At 32.8% G+C, this 5,772-nt stretch overlaps 1 long non-coding RNA gene across 1 annotated transcript; it reads right to left on the reverse strand.

Moving 5' to 3' along the window:
- Positions 1 to 2,697: 2,697 nt before the first annotated feature.
- Positions 2,698 to 3,526, reverse strand: LOC126741432 (uncharacterized). The gene is made up of 3 exons (XR_007662183.1): positions 3,143 to 3,526; positions 2,990 to 3,085; positions 2,698 to 2,901 (listed from the first exon to the last, which is right to left on the reverse strand). It is a non-coding gene; the product is annotated as an uncharacterized LOC126741432 (long non-coding RNA).
- Between the last annotated feature and the right edge of the window lie 2,246 nt (positions 3,527 to 5,772).

Raw genomic sequence — 5,772 nt, forward strand, 5'->3', positions numbered from 1 at the left:
GGTCTTATAAAGCTTGCATAATGTTGGAGAGGAGCCTTTCTCGAGGTTTATCATTTCTATCAATGGCATTTTAAATTTTGTAAAATATTTTTAGTTTATTAAATACTATACTGTATTACCTATAACTTAAAACATTTTATAAGATTTTTGAACCGTAACATTTGTCCATTTAGAAGCATAAAACTAGAAATGTTCAATGGTTTGATGGTCAATTATTGTCCAAATATGCAGTTATCATATTAATGAGACCTTCCCATTTTATTATTAAATTCATATCGCGACAACTATTGTTCAGATTAGGAGATTATATACGAATGTATAAGGACTTGCTTTCAAGACTAATAGAACCTTGTTGGGGGCAGTGGATGCAGGAAAATAATCCAGCTTATAATCATGGTGTAATTGATCGTGCACAATACACTCATAAAATAAATGGTGATGGCTGTTTTTTTAATATTTATTTTGAATAAAGATATTTAAAAAAAAATCCTGTTCATTATCAATTTACAATACGTATTAATGCATAAATGTACCTCATTTTTAGAAATATCTGCATTCTAAAATTATGCATCAAAATCTGACTAATCAGCGTGCGCAATTGTGTGCACGAAATGCTAGATCACGAGATAACATTTCCTCCGGAGGACGGAGGAAACAAAAACCCTTATCTTGCCCTCTAGGTCGAAAATATGCTACCTATTTTGTTTCCATGTTTAATAACATTCTTATAGTGGTTACTACACAAAACCGCTCCCTACGTTGACTTTTCGGGTTTCCGGGTCAGAGGCCTAATAAACCCTCCAGGCATCTCGACTTAAGTCTACAACTAAACCAACCAGTTCGGTCTCTCACACGACGTTTATTTGGTTTTTGATCAAGTATGAACGCTCTAGTGATTTTACTAGAAACCACTAGTTTCTTCCTTTATACACTTTCTAATTATGTTCAATGTATAACCCACTAGTAAGTTTTTTACAAACGTCTAGTTATTCACACCCTGCCACTTCGTTTCTTGATACATTTTTATATTCAAAGTATGATGAACTACTCATAACTTTTAAACAGTTATGTTCTAGTTTATTTATTCATACACCTTTCATTTATAAAGTACGAAATCCTTCTAGTTATATTTATAGAAGCCGCCAGTGACTTTCTTGATACACTTTTAGATTTTAACATCAAAAATCTACTAGTCATTTTTCTAGATACCCTTTATTTCGTTTTGCATTAATAAATACTCTTAGAGACTAATCTGTGTAAAGGTTCGTCATTAATTATAGATTTCTAATTCTAATTAAATACATAGATTTCTATCATGTATTTATTCATTGAGGCTTTCGCTTTCGCATTTAAAATAATTAATTTCCTTACATTTAGCATGTTCACCAAATACATGGCTTGGAGCGTTTGCAAAGTCTCCTCTCAATAGCCTAATTTTTACATCGGTATTGTTTTGGTTTATGCGGTAGGTGGTAGCTTTTGTAATTGCTGCTCTTAATCGCATAAATTTACCTAATATCTCCTTTCGTAAAACTAAAGGAACTGGTAGGTTTTTGGAATTGCTTCGATTTTTATCTAAAATTAAAAGTAAGGCTCATTCAAAACTTAAACTCATTCAATAATTCATACTACATATTTCTCGAATTTTCTTGGCAAAATTTCGCAATAAGTGATTTTTGCATTCCACTTTTTGGACCAATTCGTGTCCATAAGGCTTTACTTGTAATAATTTGCGGTATACGGAAGAGTCACCATCACCAACCATTCTTGTGTATTTTAAATTATGTAGTTCAGTGCTCCTCCTAAATCCTTCAGCTATTATATCTGTTTCCATTGACGTCGAAGTTCCACTCCAATTTTTATAAGAGTTGTGTATGGGAACATCTTTGTCTTTAGTTTCATACCAAATACACAAGGAGCAATACTTGTTTCGTATACCGAGAAATAGTATCCGGCCAGTTCTGTAACCTATTATGCACGCCTAAAACGGGACATAAAACAGTCAAATATTAGCTTCCATAAATATTTTAATTACAAAAAGTTTTATTAATTAAAAAATTCTATAATATGCACCCAACAAAATAACATTTAACACTTTTGCGAGTGCGAGTATATTGGGTATATATAAATATTATTATATAATTACTATTTGACTTAGTTATAGATAGATGCAAAACTGGATAAATTCAGAAAAAAAAAAGTTTTCTGTATTTATTCTGCATAATACGTATAATACTTACAACACCAGACATGGAATTATAATTAATATTATAGGAACGCTTTCCCCAAGCGCCATCCGTCACCACTGTAATGCATGGAGTTTCTTCAGCTACAGCTTCTTCTATACACTTCTCCAGAGATTCTCTGATAATATCAGCCACAGATTCATGGTAGGAATTAAACGTTTTTGGCGACATCAGAGGCTTATTTAAAGCAGCAGCTAACTCATTTATTTGACTGTAGCCTATTCCTGTGGAAATGGATCCTAACACAACAGCTGAATTAAGAGATTTTGCTGTGTTTTCATTACAAATATGTCTTACACAAAGACACATTTTGCATTTTAAAATAAATTCGCTGTGTAAACCATGCCTTATTTCTTTAAATATTTCCATATCAGCTATGGTACAGTCAAATGGCTCATGCCTTTCGGAGTTAAAAATTTGTTTAAAGAAATGAGAAATATCAAAGATCCTTCCCTGAACTAGGCGGGCTTCCAAGAAGCCCGCCTAGTTCTTCTTGCTCAGTTTCGAAGTAACTAAAATGTTATTATTGTTTAGATTAAATTTTGGTTTTATATACCTAAACCTATACATTTTTTTGACATTTATAAATTTATGATATTACCTTTTATTAGAAGGCATACTATCTCCTTCTTCTTATTCATTTTCACTGGAATCGCTAGAAAATGAAAAATATAATTTTTTAAATAAATTAAATAAATAGTTACTTTTTAAATAACTTAAATAAAAAATAAATAAATAGTTACCTTATAGTGGATTGTTGTTTTATTTTGTTTACAGTTAAAGAGGGACCTGGAGTAAAATCCATTGCGCCATTTGAAGAACCTTCAACATTTTCAAGGCTAAAAATATAACATAAAAATATGTATGTAATAAATTCAAATGTTATTTTGTTTTACCATTCTGTCATGATATGATATCCAAGCTTAGCATATTTTCAGACAATAACTCTTTGTTCTGACCTTTTTTACTAAAATATTTGTAATTAAAATAATTATTAAATATTTTTAAAGTCAATAATCGGTACCTATAGTCCTATAATTGTATAAAAACTATAATTTTAATATTAACTCTATAATCTTTTTTAATGTGTCAGGGCCTAAATTCTTGAGAGGGCGCATTAAAATACTTTCAGTTATTTTTATTTGATTTTAATATATGTACAACATCTTGTCAGGATGTATTACAACAATAAACTTGTAAACAGCAAACTTTTAAACAGTAGCAAAAGGATAAATGTACTTACAGTAACTTGTGGTGTATATTTGGAACGTGTAAGAAGACAGAATGATAGATGTATTGCTTACGTCAGGATTCGAGATCATTGATATGAGATGATACTACATACCTAAAAAGTAAAAGGTACCTGTGAGCAAATATTTTACCCTAGTTATTGTGATTGTTAAATAAAAGTAAAATACGTTTACACAAGGCCATTTCAGGTTTATAGCACCTGTACACAATACCATAAAACTATCAATAAGACTAACATCCTTCAAATTATAGACATCAGTAGACCTTGTTAAAGAGTTGTTCTCCAATCCAGGCAGAACAAAACCTGATGTCCAGCATTAGAAATCGAGTTGATGGGATAGTGCTAGCAAGCACTCCACAAAACAACCCACTGATGTAATGGCCAATTACACAGTCTACAAAATAATCCCAGGAGCCACAACACTCTGGGTTGCACTAGTGCCACACACCTACTTACACTAGCTAGCGTTGTTTTACGTACCAAGCTATCAGGTCACTACACCTAGTACGGAAGGATGCGCATTTAAACATTACTTTCTTTATACTAATAATGATTAAAATAATAAGAAAAACATAAGGTAAAACATTGCTCAGTGAAAACTCTCACCTTTGTCAGGTTTGATAGTTCAATAAAGGCACTAACCACAACACTAGAGAAAAGTTACGGGAGAACAAGTGGACTGCTCCACGATTGTTTTCGAGTAAAGTTACCATCGAACTGAATTCTAAAAAGGATCATATTAGAAATATCCTTTAAAAGAATTCTGATAAACATCTGTCATCGCCTATGTTTTTGACAACTTGTAAATACCAATATTCCCACACATTATAACGTTTTCCGAAGTGACCTTTTTACCCGCATAAGTACTAGTAAGTGCTATTTCTGTTTATTTTGTTATCTCCGAAAACCTCTTAAAACCATAAAACTTGAAGATTCTCACAGATCGTCCTTATCTTTACATGTCAGCCCTTAACATTTTGATCGCTTATCGTTGCCTTTTTTTATTAATTTTTGATGATCGACAAAAACCAGATAAAATATAATAAGTAAAATAAATTCACGTCTTACAGTCGGCCATCCTGCAACGATCTCGTCCCGAGATAGCTACTTTTGTTGGTCTTACTCATCTGATAATAAATGCACTCCATCTTCACTACCACTCTCATAATCCGTGTCATCTGATGACATACCTCCCGGTACACACCATGGTCGCATGCGATCGACAGCTGTAGTATTTTCGTACCTTGAAGATCTTAAGGTACGGCGAGAATCATTCGTATCTTGAACGACGCACCTGCCGTTCAGTAAAACACTTTTAACTACCATTTGCCCACTATAAGTTGGAACTAGCTTCCTGCTGGACCCCGTGGCTGTCATCTGCTTTATGACAACTACCAAGTCACCTTCGTTATAGTTTTTGGGCTTCTTACGATAAAAAACGTAACTTGTGTCCGTCATTAGTCGTTGGAAAACTCGAGGGGAATTTTTGTTTTTAAACTTGAAGGTACTCTATTAAATTTATAATGCCCTTCAGGTGTGGCAAAGGCTGTGAATCGCTTTGAGGAGTCTTTGATTGGTACTTGATGATAACCTGACTTAAGAATTAAGCTTATGGAAAAGTTTCCGGCTTGCAATTTATCTATCTGATCATCAATTCTGGGTAATGGTTGATTTTCTTTGACTTGAAATTCAACTTCCTATAATCGATGCACAGTCTTTGTTCCCAATTTTTTTTTTCACGAGTAACTCAGATGAAGAATATTCAGATTCGGATTCTTGTGTAATGTCATTATCCAAAAGTTCGTCAACAATCATTTTGACAACCTCTTGTTCCGATCAAATTACACTCATCCATTTAGCGACATACATACGTTGTTTTCGCTTGATTACCGCGACAATAACCCCAGTAGCTAACGAAAACAACTCCTCCAGCTATAGAAAAGAACCCTATGGATGACCACCCGTCAAGTTTTCATTGTTGATTGAAAGAAACAATACAAATTGTTGAAGTTTTAAAAAAAATATATCTTATTTGCTATGTATTTAGTAACCCCTAAAGATGCTCAAACAACGCTCTTTAATTGAATATTATGTCAGTTTGACAATCTCATTATTTCAAAGATTTTTTTTTTCTTAAGAACGAAATATGTTGTACTTTGGAACAGAATCCATAAAATCAATAGACGAGAAAGTATCAGATAGTGTATAAAAAAAACACTAGGAGTACCAAAAACACTAGGAATACTAGGCAGTATGTCTGGCAGCAAATCATGT

The sequence above is a fragment of the Anthonomus grandis genome, chromosome 10 (genome assembly GCF_022605725.1).
Source record: "Anthonomus grandis grandis chromosome 10, icAntGran1.3, whole genome shotgun sequence".
Taxonomy (NCBI): Eukaryota; Metazoa; Arthropoda; class Insecta; order Coleoptera; family Curculionidae; genus Anthonomus; species Anthonomus grandis.